The sequence below is a fragment of the Balaenoptera musculus genome, chromosome 17 (genome assembly GCF_009873245.2).
Source record: "Balaenoptera musculus isolate JJ_BM4_2016_0621 chromosome 17, mBalMus1.pri.v3, whole genome shotgun sequence".
Classification (NCBI taxonomy): Eukaryota; Metazoa; Chordata; class Mammalia; order Artiodactyla; family Balaenopteridae; genus Balaenoptera; species Balaenoptera musculus.
In genome coordinates this window covers 34,842,476-34,861,803 of record NC_045801.1, presented here as the reverse complement: position 1 = coordinate 34,861,803, position 19,328 = coordinate 34,842,476, and the positions used below count along the sequence as shown (strand labels likewise).

The window sequence follows — 19,328 nt, the reverse complement described above, 5'->3', positions numbered from 1 at the left end:
ACAGATATAGATACTTGAGACTTTATAAAGATAGCAAATGTGTTATTTAACTTTAAAAGTATTAAAGTATAAAATGAGCTTATACCAGATGTTAATTTCCTGCCCTGAACAACTTCCCATGTCCTGCCCACAATCCCCTGCTTGGGAAAATGGTGCTGGAAAAGTCTGTGCATGAGGCAACCGCCAAAGGACCTGGGATGAACGGCCAACCGAAAGGCAGCTAATCATTTTCCTAGCCAGGCTCTAATGGCTGTGTAGCCTGGCTCAATGAACTAGACCAATAGGAAACTCTCAGTTACAAGCTTGAGCCAGAAGATACTGAGGTCCCAGGCTGCAGCCTTATGGGCTGGCCATTCAGGGACCACATGTAAAATGAAGCAACAGAAGAAGGCAGGAGAGAAAAAGGGAGGGGCCAACTGAGCGAGACCACATGACCTCTGAGAAAGGTAATGACTCCATTCCCAATTTTTCAGTCCTTTGTTTTGGGCTCCATGAGACCCAACTGTTCTTTGTTTCGCAGGCTCAGAATCCTTTGAAGGGGCAGGGCAGTACAGTGGTTAGAGACTATGGCTCCCAAGTGACCACCTGGGTGTGAGTCCGGATTCCCGCTGACCACCCACATGCTTAGGACACATTCTCTAAGGCTGCTCCTCCTCAGTAGAATGGGGTTAGTAACCCTCTACCTGGAGTAGGGCAGAAGAGTCCATGTGACAATATACTCAGAACAACGTAATGATAGAAGTAGTCATTGTTACCATAAGCTCCTTGTACTTAAACTCATTTGAGTGACATCCTAGCCCCTGGCCACTGAGAGGGCCCAAACTAAAGCAACAATTTATTAAGTGATTAACTTAAACAAAAATATAGTCTTAAACAATACATATAGTACTGTCAGCCTATGGATATAACTACAGGGAAAAATCCTCTTTAACGGGAAAACCTGAGCCGTGGGTAGCACGTGAAAGTGGACACCCCGTCCCTGTCTTTATCCTGTATTGTGCCCTGTTCCACTTGGGCCCCACACTGACCCCTCGGGACTAGTTCATTCCATGTACCAGGGCTGATATGCCAACTTCCCAGACTTCTCTTCCTCCGTCTGCAACTGCTCGAAGCTTAGCCTCCTCTTCCAATGTGTTCTACAGCTCTAGCTATTCCTGTGGCTCCTTGTTCTTGCCAGGCAGGTGCCCATGTACACTGCGTGTGCCAGGAAAAGATGCCAATGCTGAAGTAGGAGAGCGTCTGTAGGCTGCCCTGGCTTTCGGGGTGAAGAAAACAGCTAAGCCAAATCCACAGCCTTCTCTCATTACTCAAACCGCAGGCCTGTGATTACTTCCTGTTCCGAGGGGGCCCACCCCTTCTGAGGTTGGAAAAAAATTCACCTAGAGGCTGGGGGGTTTTACTCTTTAACTGTTTTGGCCCTTCTGTGAAAATTACACAAGCAACTGTACAGATTTTGTTCCTTTCCAAGTAAGTATTGTTTAATCATTCCGAACTGCTGATCTATGCTTTCCAGCCTTTAAAAAAACAAAATGGATTTTGCTAAAGAAAGGTGATAAAAATCACCTTTCAAAGAACCTCTTTATTTAGAAAGAAAAAATTCTCTATTTCCCCGGAAAAAAAGATTCACAGAAATATTCTTCAAATCTGTTCTCCAAAATGTATTAAGAATGAGAAGCATTCAGGAGTCCTGAGAAAGGAACAGAAATTTTATTTCTTTAGGGAAAAAATAAGGGCCTTCCCTAAAGGCCCTGGTGTATTTGGTTTTGTATTCTTTGCTAAAAGGCAATAATCAAGGAATTAAATCTATATTCCCAAGGTCTTTCTCCCTGCCTTCTTTTGGTAGAATCAGGATGCAAGTTTTTTAGTACAATTACTACTCTAAAAATTGGAAGACTAACATATTCTGACAGCTACAGAAGAGGGCTGGGGGAGAGAAGGGCTAACACACTCCAATGTTTCAAGCAAGGGGCCACTCCCATGCCGGGATAAGCCACTTTTTGACTTTAAAGCCAGTCCCTCAACTTACAGGCTGATCACGTTCTAAGTTTCTTCCCAACCTGGAATTCTTAGAATCTAGGAAGTATTCTCCCCCAAGAACAATGTTCTAAGCACTGACTTATGTCACCCTAAAAGAGCCATCCTCACCTCAGATTTCCTCAAGAATCACAGAATTTTGTCCTATGGGCCCTGCACGCTCCAGACACAACTCGTACCTTCCTTTTTGGAAATGCGTTCAGAACTCCAAATAAGACACAGTGCTTCTGACCCTACAGCACTGTCACCAGTGCCAAGATGTCAGTGGTGGCCAAGGCCTGCCTTCCTAGGGTGAAGAGACTCGCCTACAGCCACGGTGACCAGACAAGGGAACCGAGAGGGGTAAGGGTAGGGGCAGGAGGGGTCCTTCCTGTCCCTCCTTGTGGTCCTCACTTGGCCACCAGCAGAGAAGGCAAAAGCAGGAACTTGAGGCTGGCAAGGCAGACGCCAGGGCCACAGAGTGCAGGAATGGGGGAGGGAAAGAGAATTCTCTAAGGCTTCAGCTGGACGGTTCCTGCAGCTCAGCCAGGACTGCCTGTGCTCTTAACTTTCATTTCCACTGTTGGTTGCTAAGTGCCATACATAATGCAAAAGTAAATAGTAACACAGCACAGTTTGGGAGACACGAAAACACACATCAATCAGCCAAGGGGGAAAAAAAAAAAAAAAAAAAAAAACCTCTCAAAGTTTCTAGCTTTATTTTTAGATCCTGGTTGACCAAATGAGTAACCTAAGTGCCCAAAGGAAGAGAAGCTGGGACGGAAAAGCATTAACACAGATGCTGCAGATCTCCGGGCCCATCTTAGCTGATAAAATATGCATCAGTCAAGTCCTCAGGTGTTTTAAGTACCTCACAGTAGCGCTCTGACTAGGGTACAACATCCAATGCACTCTACTCACAAGACTTGCTGGATAGAAAACAACATCACCCCCTGGGGTTTCCAGACTGTGGAACAAGCGCAACACAAAATATTGATACCCTTTAGTAGAGAACGCAACTTAATAAAAGTAACTAAAACAATGCTAAAGAAATGAGTGTAAATCCATTGAGGAAAGGAAGAGTGTTTTATTCACCTTGTATTTCCCACAACACCTGGCATATTGCCTTGGACAGAGCAGACATGCAACAAATGTTTTTTGAAAAATAATATTAATAATAATAATGGTCCTGGAAGAACCCTCATTTCTAAGCAAAACTATCATTATGACCTTCCTGAGATTCCCTACATGGTGATCAAACTAGACCTGAAGTTTCAAAGATAAATTTATCACTTTAAAAGGAAATCAGAAGGAAGAGCAGAACAACAGATAGAATAATATAAAAGAATCAACCACCAGACTGGAAAGCAGGAATAACTCTGAATGAGTCTTTGAGATTTGTTTGGCTTCTTCACCTGTAACACAAGATTATATTTATGTCCCTACACCTCAGGGCAATGCAGCAGAGATGGATGAGAAATCATTAGGGGCTGCTCAGACTACACTCACGAGCAGCATCGTGATGGTCAAGTTACACGGCAAAGATCTAGGATCCAAGGGGACCAAGTTACTCTCAGTGTAACTACCAGGTAAATGCAAAATCTTCTTTCCCTTAGAAAAGACCCTTCTGATTATAATACCACTGTTTTAAGTTGAAAAAAAAACGCACAAATAAGAAAAGACACTTGCTTTATGGAAAGTTAAAAAAATAAAAAACACCATTCAATAAAGAGTGCTAGGACATCTTTTACCTTTTTAAATGTTCAGAACATCAATCTATTAAATCCACTAGAAATATATCCTAGGATATAATCTTGCATAAAGTAAAAGTTACTGTACAAAAATGATAATAGCAAAAAAATTATTTAGATTTGTTATCAAATGACCAATCATGGAATGGCTAAGTAACCTGAGGTATATCCAGTCAATGGAATCGTTTATGCCCAATTACATATTATCTACAAAGAATATAAAATAAAATGGAAAAGTCCTTTAAAGTAAAAACTTCCATTTCTTTTACTCTCAATCCTTCACTTCTGACACTAATGCGCAAGGGTTTTTTCCACACCAACCAATTCTCTAACTCTCTGGGCACCAACTGGGTGTCCTATAACTCCATTCTTACTACTAACTACCTGGAGTTAATGCAGACCCCTCCTGTTAAGGGCTCAGTCCCACAAGACTGCTCTCCACCTCAGACACCAGTTGCAAGTCCTAGGTTGTCACCTGTACTTCTGACCAATCAGCTATAGATTGGGGGTTCCTAAGGCCCCCTCCTCAGGTTCAATAATTTGCTAGAACAGCTCTCAGAACTCAAGAAAATAGTTTACTTAGTAGAGTATCAAACTGTTACAGAAAGATACAACTCAGGAAGGCCAGTTGGAAGAGATGCATACAGCAAGGTATGGGGGAAGGGGCGTAGAGCTGCCATGCTCTCTCCAAGCATGCCACCCTCCCAGCACTTTGACGTGTTCGGCAACCTGGAAGGTCTCCAAACCCTATTACTTAGGATTTTTACGGCAGTTCCATTATGTAGGCATGTGTTGATTAAATCATTGGCCATTGGTGACTGAATTCAATCCCCAGTCCCTCTTCCCTCCCTGGAGGATTGGGGGGCATGGGATGGGGGGAGGGACTAAAAATTCCAACCCTCTATCTTCCAAGAGTCACTTCATTAGCATAAATTCAGATATGGTTGAAAAGGGCACATTATGAATAACAGAAGATGTTCCTCTCATCCCTATCACTAGAAACTCCAAGGGTTTTAGGAGCTCTGTGCCAGCAACTGGGGGGCAAAGACCAAATATATATTTCTTATTATATCACAATATCACAGCTTGCAGTACAGTTAAATGAAAAATAATTTTTAAATTATATATAAATATGACTATGTAGCTAAGAAAAAAATCTGTCATGAAAAGAATGAAATGTTCCAAATATTAACCTTGTTTGCCTTTGAATATTTGGATTATTTTTTCTTTCTAGTTTTCCATAATGTTCACATTTTATTTCATGATAATGCCTTACTTTTATAATGGTGGGGATTAGGGTATGAAGGAAACAGCACCCAAGCTCTGGGGAACATATTCTTTAAGAGTCTGGATTAGAAAAATACAAGGCACGGTCTTCCTGTTGCTTTCCCAAGAAACTTCAGAGGCCAGAATGGACTTCTGATTCTCACTGCTTGCCTTTTGGTCTCACATGGAAAAGGCTGTCATGTCTTCCGAAGGGTGAGGTGGTGGGAACTCAACATCACAGACTTCCCACATCCCGATCCTCCCCTTCCGACCAGTCACAGAGCAAAATCCCATCAAAGAGCTCTTACTTTAAATATCCTATTAGAAATTTTAGGTCACAAGTCTAAAGAGAAATGTGTGCGTGTGTGTGTGTGTGTGTGTGCATGTGTGTGTGTGTGTGTGTCTTTCTGTCTGTCTGTACATCTGCTTCCTCCCCCCTTCCTCTACCTTCAAGGGCAGCAAGACAAACTCCAGGGCAATGATGCAGCCATCTGCCTCATTCGCCAAATCTGATAAGTCTGAGTGATAAATGATAAATCTATTTACTAAAATAAAATGACAGGGCAAAAGAGTGAGAAACAAAGGAACCCCAGCCAGCATAACACTCCAATATTAAACAATTTTAAATAACAACAGATTAAAGTCCATCCCTCCTCTCAACCTTGCCATAAAATCCAAATTAATAATCTCGGGCCCCTATGGGCAGTATTCCAGACCCTAATACTGAATTAGACTAAATATTTCCCCTCCAAGTGCATACAACAATCAGATAAACATTCAAAATCCCTTACATAGCACTACAGAGATTATATATCATATATACCATTACATAAATGGTAAATTATGTAAATCCCAAGTATTAACACTGGCTGCCTTTGAATTATGGGTAACAATACTACAGTTATGTTCCTAAAAGTGTGGGGTAAATTAGAGATTTTTAATTTCAAAACTACTAAAAGTACACCCAGTGGTGTGTTCACCATTGAAAGAAATTCTCTGAAAAGCTTATTAAAACAAAAAACACTTTAGCAAAGAAGATGATCCCTCGAATTTATCTCTTTAGTAAATTCAAGTCTTGGCAGCTTCCTGTATGAAATGAAGGTGGTACACTTGTACCTTGGATATTAAAGTGCAGCTCCAGCAGCAGCAGGAGTTCTCTATGTGAGACGCCGCACCTCATGCCCACCTAACCTTCTTAACCTTCACAGCGGCCTCATGAAGCAGGTCCATGTACTGCCCAGTTGTCACACAGCTACTAAGCAGCAGCACTAAGACTGAAGCCAGGCTAATCCAGCTCCAAAGGGGATGTGCTCTTTCCACTATGGATCTACAGATTGCCTCTGCACCCCTTTTTCCTTCTACCAAAAATATCCATGCCCAAGCTTGGCTTGGACAACATTTAGGAAAAACAACTGGTATCCACTAATCAAAGAGATCATCAGGGACTTCCCTAGTGGAGCAGTGGTTAAGAATCCGCCTGCCAATGCAGGGGACACGGGTTCGAGCCCTGGTCCGGGAAGATCCCACATGCCGCGGAGCAACTAAGCCCATGTGCCACAACTACTGAGCCTGCGCTCTAGAGCCCGTGAGCCACAACTACTGAGCCTGAGTGACACAACTACTGAAGCCCACGCGCCCAGAGCCTGTGCTCGGCAACAAGAGAAGCCACTGCAATGAAAAGCCCACACACCGCAATGAAGAGTAGCCGCCGCTCGCCGCAAGTAGAGAAAGCCCGCGCGCAGCAACGAAGACCCAACGCAGCCAAAAATAAATAAATTAAATTAAATTAAATTAAAAAGAGACGATCAACAGTAATGCTGAATGAAGAAGGTACTGAATTATTATGTCAATTTTCAAAAAGTTAATCAATCCTCAAATTAGAACTAGAGGAAGGAAGCTATACATGGCCTTCCAATAATGAAAACAGAAAAAATAAACCAATTACACGGTCTGGTGGGGAAAAAGAAAGGTATAGAAGGGCCTAAAAATAGTTGCCATGTTATCGCCACTTTAATAATAGCAGATTCGCACACATTCTCTTGGAAATGTCACCTAGGCAACCAGAAATACAAAGACAGAGATGTTTGGAAAAATATATGTGTATGAATCTATTTTGCCATCTTTTGAACATAAATGATCACTACTGCAAGAAAAAGATGAAAACTAGGAGACTAAATAGTGGGGGAAATGTAGGTACAGGAGAAAGTTTTGTAAGCAGGTGCCCAGTATAAAGAAGGGTAATAAGGTATAAAAGTAGGTCTCTATTTGTATAAGAAGCCCTGACCTATTGCCTCAAATTTGGGTCAAGAATCTGCTAGGAGTGTTAAACATATTTCTTCTATGTTGTTGAAATCTCAAGTTTTTATCTAATAAAACAAAGGCAGACTAATACAAAAAAGGGTAGCCTGGCAAACTTTAAAACACATTTGGAAAACTATCTTAAGTCCCACTTAACTAGGGGGACCATATGTCGCTCTTCGCCTGGATTGCCTACGACATCCGTGTTTGTGCCTGTTGTTTTGTTCTAAGCATTAAAAAGCTCTCCTCCTTCACACTCAAAAGGGTCCTGGTGTGAACAATAAATTATATGGTCACTATATTTAGCCAAGACATATTTCTTGACCGCTTAATGATGTGCTAGCTACTAGGTTGGGAACTTAGATTAGCACCAAGACAATTCTGGAGATAGAATCTCTGATCTCCAGAACACTACAATCTCGCTGAATAGACAAAAATGACCCCCAAAACAACAGTGAAATAGTGAAAACTTGATAATCATTGGTATACCCTAGGCTGTAAGTGCCTTGGTTCAGATCAGAGACAAAGTAAACAGTGTATCCCCTCAAGTGGGACACTACAGAGAACTAATGGCAAATGCCACCAGGCTTCACAAGCACTTACTGCATAGCAGGCACTGTGCCAAGCATGATGCCCACGTGACGTCAATTCATGCTCAAAACAACCCCAGAAGCGAAGAACTATCATTATGCTCATTTTGCAGATGAGATGACTCACCCAAAGTCATGCCAGAGAATTCAGATGCCCAACTCCAAGCACACACTCTCCACCACTGCGGTGTGGACACACTGCTTCCTGACTGCCAGCTTTTCCAGGAGTCGATGCAGCAGTCACGTGTTAGCAGAGCCATCGGGGTTCAGGAAAGCAGTGAGGGGCTCGGCTCACAGCATCAGGGAGCGTTACCACCCTAGGCCTGAGGGCTAGAGGGGAAGGAGTGGCTAAAGGAATGCGGAGAGGATGGCTGCAGGCAGAGGATGCCTGGATGGAGCTGTGGCCTTCGGCAACAGACAAGCCACCCTGCAACACCCAACCCAGCAGGACGGGAACAGGAGGAAATAACTACCCTACCTCACTCTCCTCCCACCCTCCCAACGATGGCTGGACCCACCATAGGCTGAATTACACTAGAAATCAGAAGACAAAGATGGACACTGATGCTGATGGTAGAGATCAGCCTCTCGGGGCACAGAGCCAGGTGGATAAGGGAGGAAGGAGACACAGAGGACACAACAAGAGATGGCCAGCCTGCTCACTGCCCTTGTCCCTACAGAAGAGTGTGCTTCAACTGCGGCAGAGGAAACTGGCCTAGTCGCTCTCTGGGCGTCAAGAAGATGCCAGTAAGTCAGAAGGTGCCATCCTCAGCATCTATGTGACTCCAGGGCCAGCTTCATGGGCAAGTGACCTGTGCAGTTACACAAGGCGCTATGTTCAGAAGGGCCTCCTGCTTGATTTAATGCTCGCTGACACCATCTTGAAATTCTTAACAACTTTTTTAACAGGGGCCTCCCATTTTCATTTTGCACTGGGCCTGCTAAATTATGCAGCCAGTCTTGTGCAAGGCAAACCATTTTCTTCAGCTGGTGAGACTAAATTTTCTAAGCATCACAGTATGCCAGGTATACTGTTCAAAGCAAACAGATCCAAAGTTAATATTAACCAGAGTAACAATGTTATAGCAGAATACATAACATAATAAAGTGAAGGGACATTTTACCTTTTTTTTCTTTCCTCTTTCCCTTTTGAAGTCAAACTGCAAAGTGGCTGAGAAACCAAAATTAGCTGGCCCCTGGAGAGAAATGGACCTTAATTACAACTGCCTCTCCATAGCACAGAGGGAATGGATGTTGGCTCTTACCCAGTTAATGTGATCAACACAGACAAACAAACAGAATAATTTACACCCTGGGGTGGGCTCTCTTGATATATTCCACTTGATGAGTTATATTCATCAAATTAGCCAGATAATTGCCAAAGCTACCCTTGACCTTGTCTTGTGTGCCTGATGTACACAGGCCCCAGTTTGGGACTCATTATTGAAAACACATGCATAAAAGCCTTGCTGATAGGCTGGCAACATTTACAAACCATATTTCTAAGCCAATGCTTTCTGAAGGACTAAAACTTGAGACTTTACTGCTTCTGCTTCATTTTCCTGAAAGACTCTAACATCTTTAGCCTTCCTCTGAGTAATTACAGTTTTAAAAGCATCTAGCAACCCCAGGTGAGAAGCCAGAACAGGAGCAGTGACTGCCCTTCTCCCATTCATTTCCTCCAAGCACGGGACAAAGCAAAGCACAGAAAACTTTCAGCAAGGCAGGGACCGAACTGTTTTGACAGCCTTTTTCACTCACCCCTTCATTTCAGAAATGAGGGATGGCAGATTCTAAGAATTTTGTTTGTTTGTCATTTAAAGTTAAAATAAAATTTCAATAGATCAAATCAAAAGCATTTACAAGAGCCATACTATATCAAGGAGCCTATAGCCCAGGTGGTAAATCAAATCTATGGGCATCATGACAGAATCACAGGACCAAGGATTGCAGTGTACACTCATGAGCTCTGTTGTGGGGTGAATGGTGGCCCCCAAAAAGATACGTCCGCATCCTAAACCCAGGAACAGGCGAATATGATCTTATTTGAACAAAGGGTCTTTGCAGATATAATTAAGTTGAGGATCTTGAAATAAGACCATCCTGTAAAATGCAAATTAAAACCACAATGAGATAGCACCTGCCACTGTTAGAATGGTCATCGTTAGAAAGACAAGAGATCACAAATGCCAGTGTGGATGTGAAGAAAAGGAAACCCCTGTGCACTGCTGGTGGGACTGTAAATTGGTACAGCCACTATGAAAAACAGTATGGAAGATCCTCAAAAAATTAAAAATAGAACCACCATATGGTCCAGCAATTTCATTTCTGGGAATATATCCAAAGGAAATGAAAACACTAACTCAAAAAGATATCTGCAACCCCATGTTCATAGCAGCATTATTTACAATAGCCAAGACATAGGAACAACCTAAGTGTCCACTGATGATGAATGGATAAAGAAGCTGTGGTATATATACACAGTGGAATGTTATTCAGCCATAAAAAAATGAGAAAATCCTACCATTTGTAAACAACATGGATGGACCTTGAAGGTATTATGCTAAATGAAATAAGTCAGACAGAGAAAGACAAACATTATGTATCACTTATAAGTGGAATCTAAAAACAAACAAATTTTTAAAAACCCACCAAACTCATAGAAAAAGAGATCAGACTTGTCGTTAGCAGAGGCAGAGGATGGGAGAAGAAGGAATTGGAGGAAGATGGTCAAAAGGTACAAACTTACAGTTATAAGATACGTTAAGTAGTAGGGACGGAATGTACAATATGATGTTATAGTTAACCCTGCTGTGTGATGTATGGGTAAGATGTTAAGAGAATAAATCCTAAGAGTTCTCATCACAGAGGAAACTTTTTTTTTTCTTTTTGTCTTTCTTTTCTTTTTATTGTATAAATATGAGACAATGGATGTTAGCTGAACTTTTGTGGTAATCATTTTACACTATATGTAAATCAAACCATCATGCTGTACACCTTAAACTTATAGTGATGTATGTCAGCCTTTCTCAATAAAACTGGGGGAAAAATTATCTAGAATTATTATCCAGGTAAGCCCTAAATCCAATGACAGGTGTCCTTATAGGGGACACACAGAGGAGAGGAGGAGGCCACGTGACCACAGAGGCAGGAGTGGGAGTTATGTAGCCTCAAGCCCAGAAATGCTGATAGCCACCAGAAACTAGGAGAAGCAAGCAAAGAATTCTCCTCCAGAGCCTCTGGAAAAAGCCTGGCCCTGCTGTTAACTTGATTTCAGACTTCTGGCCTCCAAAATGGTGAGAAAATAAATTTCTGTTATTTTCAGCCACCCAGTTTGTGGTAATTTGTTGTAGAGGCCACAGGAAACTAATACAAGCCCTCAGCCACACCTCTCACCTGTGGCCTCAGCTTCACAACCTCAGGGAATGGAAAATCTGAGGCCTTCCAAAGCAGCCCATTCTGTTTTCACAGTGAGCCTAGTTCTGGCCCCAGAACAGGTCTTTTCCGCAATGCAGTACTACATGTAGTTGGAGACCATGATAATCAGGCTCCCACAGAGCTTCTTCTGGCTACAGAGCCCCTCATGTCATGCCTCAGGGGCGATGGGCTCCACCTCCCACACACTAGCCCCTGCCCTGTGCATTCCCTCCAGCCAGAAGAGCAGGGAGGGAACTACCACCTCCTTTGTCCTCAACACTCTTCACCTTCCAAGGTGGCCAAGTCTCATTAATGTTTAAGCGGTCAGGTTACACTACAAACTCTTTTGAAACTTTCAACTAAAAACAAAACAAAACAAACTTACAGCTTTCTCACGTGTGTTTCACGGACATATCACCCCCATCAACTATATAGAAAAAGGATTTTTTTATTGAAACATAACCAATCAGCTATGAAACATATCTAAAAAATACCTGTTGTTGGGACTTCCCTGGTGGTCCAGTGGTTAAGAATCCATCTTGCAATGCAGGGGATGCCGCAGGGCAACTAAGCCTGCGTGACACAACTAGAGAGCCCACGTGCCGCAACTACAGAGTCCACATGCCACAACTAGAGAGAAGCCCGTGCACTCACAGCAACTAACAAAGAGCCCGTGCACCACAGTGAAAGATCCCACGTGCCACAACTAAGACCTGACGCAGCCAAAAAATAAATAAATATTAAAAAAAAAATACACACTGTTATTTAGAAAAAAGGGGGGGTGATTTCTGAGCAGTCACTTACTCTAAATTTTGACAGCCTAGCTAAGTTTGCACAAATCAGGTTATTACCAAAGAATCAAAACACACAGGTTTCTGAAAAACCTAACATTCCAGATCCAACTGGATGTACAGAAGAAATGTTCCTGGGTTCAAATCCCAGCTCCACAACTTACTAGCTACTGACCTAGGGTAGGCCACTCAACCTCTTGATGCTTTAGTTCTCTCACCTGTAAAGGATAATCGTAATGCTCCCTCTTGCCGGATTCTCTCTGCTTTGCCCTCCAGATCCAACCTCCTCCCTTCTCCACTCTGCTCTCAGCCCTGGGAGGCTGATTTCTATGAAAAAGGTAGTCCCTGCATTTCTTGCCCTCTGGCTTCTGGTTGGTTTGGCCAATTGGAAGACACCAGCAGATTAGAGGGGGTTGAAAAGAGTGGCTGGGGACTTACTCACCTGGTGCCTCCCGGCCAGGCCATACCTTGGCAGTAGCTGTATTCTTCTACTGAAGAGCAATTCCAGAAACTGCTCGTTCATGTCACCCTTTCAGGACTGCACACTCATCTAGCCAGTCTGGGTGACTTCCCTTAATTTGCCCACAACTTTATGAATATGGTAGTCCCCCATTATCCATGGGGAACACATTCCAAGCCCCCCAGTGGATGCCTGAAACCACGGACAGTGCTAAACCCTATATATACTATGATTTTTCCTATACATATGTAGCTATGGTAAAGCTTAATTAATAAGTTAGGCACAGTTAGAGATTAACAACAATAACTAATAAAATTAAACAGTTATAGCAATATACTGTAATAGAAGTTATGTGAATGTGGTCTCTCTTTCCCTCTCTCAAAATATCTTAATTGTACAAATGTAATGCCTTTTCCATCTTAACTAAACATTTATCATTCACTGGGGCCGTAACTTTTTTTTTTTTTTCTTCAGGAAAAAATGCACCCATGCACAAATTTTACACAGCATTTCAGGGGGGACTCAGGCCTTCTTGGAGCCCAACACTGACACAGTCCGTGAGGGTCGCAGGGCCCAGGTTAGGGGCTGTAACTTTTTTAGTTTGAGATATGATAGCAAAACTAGCACAGCATGGGCTTCCCTGGAGGCGCAGTGGTTGAGAATCTGCCTGCCAATGCAGGGGACACGGGTTCGAGCCCTGGTCTGGGAAGATCCCACATGCCGCGGAGCAACTAGGCCCGGGAGCCACCATTACTGAGCCTGCGCGTCTGGAGCCTGTGCTCCGCAACAAGAGAGGCCGCGATAGTGAGAGGCCCGCGCACCGCCATGAAGAGTGGCCCCCGCTCGCCCCAACTACAGAAAGCCCTCGCACAGAAACGAAGACCCCACACAGCCATAAATAAATAAATAAATAAGCCCAAAAGTTAAAAAAAAAAAAAACTAGCACGGCACATATTTCTTTTTCCTTCTTCACAATTTCACGGATAGAGGATTTATTCTTACCGTAAATCTCAGCAACCTCAGCATAAGATTTTGTTTTCTTTCCTTGTTGAGAGCTTTCACCTTTTCACTTAAAGTAAGCACTTTACAGCTTCTCTTTGGCATATGAGAATTCCCAGCATCACTACCCTTGCGCTTTTGGGCCATTATTAAGTAAAATAAGGGTGACCTGAATATCAGAACTGAGATACCACGAAAGTGGATCTACTAAGCGACTACCGGGCAGGATACGCCGGCCAAAAAGACGATTCCGTCTGAGGCGGGGCGGAGCAAGATAACGCGAGATTTCATCACTACTCAAAATGGCGCACGACTTGAATTGTTTATTTCCAGATCTTCCACTTATTTTCTGACCATGGTAAATGAAACCTTAGAAAGCAAAACCGAGGATAAGCGGGAACTACTATATTCTCTTCATTAAACTTTCTTCAGTTATACCCATTTGAGTGTCGTCTGCCTCCCCGTAGGACCGTGGCTGATAAACATTTCATAGGGTTTATGCTTATAACAGCATCACTCAAAATAGCCAGAAAGTAGAAGCAACCCAAGTGTCCATCGACAGATAAACGGATAAACAAATGTGGTATATGCATACAATGGAATATTAGTCAGCTTTAAGAAGAAAGGAAATTCTGACACATGCTACAATATGAATAAACCTTGAAGACATTATGCTAAGTGAAATAAGCTAGTCACAAAAGGACAAATATTGTATGATTCCACTTATATGAGGTACCCAGAGTAGTCAAATCCATAGAAACAGAAAGTAGAATGAATGGTGGTGGCCAGGGTCTAGTGGGCACGAGGAAATTAAAAGTTTTTGTATAATGGGTATGGAGTTTCAGTTTGGGAAATTGACAAAGTTCTGAAGATAGATGGTGGTGACGGTTGCACAACAATGTGAACGTACTTAATGCCACAAAACAGCACACTTAAACATGGTTAAAATGGTAAACTTTATGCTATATATATTTAACCACAATTTTTAAACGTATTTTAAACGTATTTAAGAAATTCATCCAAATCCCTAGAACTTAACAAAATGTGGAGCACGTCCTCAAAAATGTTGGTTGAATAAGTGAGTAAAAATCTAGCCAAAGAAGTCTATGTTCTTTTTTTTCTCAAGTCTTCTAGCCAGTCAGTACTTAACATTTCTTGAAGTTAGTTACCTATATTTTCAGAAATGAAAAGAGTAGAACCTCACGCTAAACTCACTTTAAATTGTTCTGTTGACAAACAATCCTACTAAGTGCATAAATTGTGGGTTTTAAATCAGAACTCCTTTGTTTGCTAGCCATGTGTCCACGGGCAAGTTACTGACTGCCCCTAAGCCTGTCATCTGTTAAGTGGGAATGCTGACATTACTATAGTGGACATCTATTGCTTTGCAATCCAAAATCTATTGGCCAATCTCCTGGTGACAGTATAACAATGTTGTGCTGCAGAAACACCCTTGCTCCTACTTCTTAGCCTATGGCTCAGGGATGAAACCTGCAACCAAGCCCAAGCCCTAGACTAGTGTAGAACTCAGGAATGCTGGGGTATTCTATCATGGTGATAGAGACAGAGGGATGGTGAAGACCAAGCCTGGCTGTCATTATTGCCTAATCCCAAACCCTGACAGACATCACTAATTGACGACAGCACTCGTTCCTACTGAGCCTGGACCCAGCCTTGGATTCCTCTTCAACCCAGCTCTCCAGGCAGCCACTACCAATCAAATCAGTCAAAGATGACAGGCAAAATGAAACCAATTGTCTTAGCTCCAGAACAGCAGTTGGCAGTTTTTATGTAAAGAACAGTGTAGTAAGTATTTTAGGCATGGTCTCTAATATATATTCTTCTTTGTGTTTTGATTTGTTGTGTTTCCAACCCCTTAAAAATGTTAAAAAGCATTTTTTGATCTTTCAGCTTACAAAACCCCCTGCTCTGGAGCCTTGAAATCAGACTCTGGGGCTGTCCCAGAGATCCAGGCACCATCTTATCTCCCTCTGCAGGACTCCTGGGAGCTCAGTACTGGAGCACTTGGAAATGCCACCCCAGTCAGAAGTGCACACACAGAACACACTGCATTGCCTGAAAAGTACAGAGGAGCTTTGATGACAGGAGAGTTTCTGTTCTTATCATACCAATCCCAGGGCAAGCTGACACCCACACTCTGGGGGAAGCTACAATCCAAGGAACAGCTACAAAGCCCATGTACGTGCTGACCTTCACTTCTACTTCCAGAAGCAATTTCACTGCACAGCCCCTCAGACAGCTGAACACTCATTCCCCACAGCCAATCTGAGGAAAGCAAGAGTTCAAATCACTACATTTCTCCATTGTTAGTCTAACTCCTTACAATCAAAAAAACACCTCTGAAATTGTTCCAAGAGACTGTGCCACATTTCTTTTGACCAACCTTTGATTCCTTATTTATTCCTTATTTCCCAAAGCTTTTGTTTTTTATTAGTCATCAATTTTATACACATCAGTGTATACATGTCAATCCAAAGCTTTTTTAATTGCAGAGTAGTATGTATAAAAGTTGGTTTGGTCCTCCTCTTTATTATTTTCCTTGTTTGTTTCTGGTTTTAGTGAAAAGGAATGAACTTTGCTTGACTGATGTTCATTCATTCATCCAATAAACAATTACTTATAATCCCAATCCACCTCTCAAGGCACTTGCAGGTAGGAAAGACAATTGCAGATGATAATGCAGAGTGATAGGAGGGGTAGGTGCAGGGTAACATTCCAGCATGAAGCAAGGGCAGCTCAGTCAGCTGTGGCGGAGGTGAGTACCAGGAGGTCTGCTGGAGGGCAGTGTCACTGCAGCAGAGCAGGGAAGAATGCACAGGGGTTGACCAGACAAGGAAGGATGGGAGGATGGCAGGTGCTGAGACTCAGTGGCCTGAGTAAAGGCTACACATGGGGTTTGGGGGTGGGGGGAGTTGGGAGATGAAGCTGGCAAGGAGACCAGGGTAGGGTCATGAAGGCCTTGGAGTCCAAACTCTATCCTGAAAGCCACAGAAAGCTTCTGAGGGAACTAAGCCGAATGACTGGCTTAGATTTTTATTTTCAAAACAAGCATTCTAGTTGCAGTTTGGAGAATCCACTGGAGCAAGAGAGTCCTGATTTGGAGCAAGGAGCCCAGTGTGAAGGCAACTGGAGCAATTCAGGCAAGAAGTGATGAGGTTATGAACTAAATCAGTGACAGCAGGAACTGAGGGAAGGGGGCAGACATCAACAACAACAAAAATAAGAGCTCACATTTATGCAGCACTTTCTAATGACAAAGCACTGTGTGAAGTGCTTTTTGTGTATTAATTCACTTTATCTTCACAACAAGACTGAGATAAGTTTGGTACCTATTGTCAACCACAGCTCAGGAAACCCAGAGAGATTAAGCAAGGAGCCCAAGGTCTGAGAGCTATTTGTGTCCCGTCCAGAAGTCACATCCAGCAGCCTGGTTGCAGAGTCCACGCTCCTCACAGCCCACTCTCCTAAGCACACTTACAAAGAGTGGCTATTCGAGATGGGCGCTGAGTGGTTGAAATGGGGGAGACTCCAGGGCAATCTCCAGAGGCCTGGCTTGGGTACCTGAACATTTGGGTTTCAGCTTCTTGAGCCTCCACTTCTGAAAGAAGCCCCATCCCCAAGTCTATATTTAGCCCTCAACCAGCACTCCCCATACACCCACACTCTCCCCATCACCCCACCACCCCTTTCTCCTTTGCAGTCCTTGCAGGCGCATTTGGAGTGAAAAACCTCACAAGCATTGCCAGTCAGGTCTGAGAAACCCTGACAGCAAAGTCTGCTCTTGGTAATACAGAGGCTTAGGTCTATTATTTTCAAATCAGTCAGAACTGGGAAAACTTTGAGCAAGCCTGTGTGGTTTCCTTCTCAGCAAGCAAGACCCTGGCAGCCCTACTTCTGTGTTTCCCACTAGTTGCCCTACAGAGCAGAACATGTACCATTATTTGGGGCCAGCGCTTAACAACAGAAGCACGCTTGCCTGGCCAGCAGCCTCAGACAGACCCGCAGGAAGAAAGTGGCCCTGGCGGGGAGACCTTCAGAGAGCCAAATGGCTCTCTTTCTCCAGGCATGAGAGTTAAAGCAAGCATCTGCAGCAAGAAACTTGTGTATTTCCTGCGGACAAGGAGACCTCCTGCCCCTCCCGGGCTGATACAACCCACTTTGCACATCCTGCTTCTCTGGGAGCTAAAAATAAATCGGTATGCACTGAAAAACACTCAAACACATCTCCCCAGCACACCCCTTCCCGAGTTCCCGAGGGCAAGAGACCCAAATCTTTCAGGTCCGGAGTCCAAAATGCAGACCACTTCCTCGTCTGCGTTCCACTGGCGCCTGTTGGTGATTCCCAAAGCCCCCTCCCCAGGCGCCCACCCCTCGCACGTTACTCCTGAGGCCTCTGAGGGCCGACTCTGAGGCCCGGGAACCGGCGAGTGCCCTCGACCCCAACCTCCTCCCCCGACCCCGGGAGGGATGCTTCTGGTGTCCCGGGCCACCAGGCGCACCAACGCCCCCTTCCGACCCAGCGCGCCCCCAACCTGCCTGCCCTGTGCGCCCCTGCGCGTCCCTCTGCAAAGTTGCTCTCTCCTTTTCTGCCACCATCTTCAGGGTCTTTGGTTTTGTTTTATTTTCCCTCAGAGGCACTGAAGGAAGGACGGGGGAACTGACAGGATGAGCTGCACCCGGGAAGGGCTGCGGGGACCAGGTCTCCGGGACCGCGCGCTCCTCGCGCCCACCCCTGCGCCAGCCGCGCCCCGAGCGCGCCGGTCCCCCCAGCAGCCGCTCCCGGTGCCACCGCCCCCGCACACCCGCCAGGCTGCAACTCCGACTACGCTCTCGCTCCGCAGAAGCAGACGGAAGGCGCTGCGACTCACCGCCTCGGCCGCTCCCAGCGTCTGTGTCGCCGCGGGTGAGGCGGCGGCGGCGGCGGCGGCGGCGGCGGCGCCTTCCCTCCGCCCGCCTCCCCGTGGACAGCACCGCCGCCCGCCGCGCCCCCCTCCCCAGCCTGGCTCGCCGCCTCCCCCCTCGCGGCCGCCGACCCACCTCCCCACTGCGGCCCCGCAGGCAGCCTCTCCTGGGTAGGCGGACGGCTGGGGGGGTGCAGAGGACCAAGCTGAGGCGCGCGCGCGGTTTGCAGGTGCAGTGGACACCCCGCTGTTGTGCTGGTGCGGCCGCTAGGCTTATTATCCCCGTTATACCCGCTAGTCCTAGCCCACCGCCAGTCTTCTAGCCAGGCTGCACTGGTACTTTCCAAGCGGTGCCATCTGTTTGCCTGTTAGGGTCGTGGGAAGGTCAGATTCAACGTAGAGCACCTTCTTCTAGGCTTCAATTGGGAGACCCTGGGGTCCCTGCTACGCAGCAGTGAAGTTCTAGGGAGTCTTGGAAGGACAGGCCCGCAAGGAGGGACGGGCTGCTTTGCCTCATCAGTGTTTTCTTTACCAGAGCTTAACAAAAAGCTGGAAAGAAGGACATCTAAGGGATCTCTTCCTCCCTCGTTCCCCCCACCTCCTGTAGCCCACCGCAGAATGTCACCAAATCTTCCATCTCCACTGGAGATGATAAGAGGCAAATGTCTTGCCAATTTATTCAACCAATATTTATCAAGTGACTGCCATCACATGTTCCTGTCCTGCTGCGATGGCCACTCAGGACCTCTCAAAAAGCCACTGTAACTTCCTATACTTGTCAACTGCAGCAACACTTCCAGAACCCACAGAAGATCTCAATA

General features: G+C 44.7%; 1 protein-coding gene across 7 annotated transcripts in view; it reads right to left on the bottom strand.

The window, feature by feature from the left end:
• Positions 1–18,916, bottom strand: part of NCALD (neurocalcin delta) — a 432,634-nt gene extending 413,718 nt beyond the window's left edge. For 4 of the 7 annotated variants that reach the window (XM_036830304.1, XM_036830306.1, XM_036830299.1 and 1 more), the window contains exon 1: positions 18,644–18,916. The gene's annotated coding sequence lies outside the window, so the exon portion shown is untranslated. Of the gene's footprint in view, positions 1–8,045; positions 8,238–9,042; positions 9,115–12,344; positions 12,381–18,474; positions 18,533–18,643 lie in introns of those variants that run through there. The other 3 variants (XM_036830301.1, XM_036830302.1, XM_036830300.1) reach the window with 3 other exon arrangements.
• Positions 18,917–19,328: the final 412 nt, after the last annotated feature.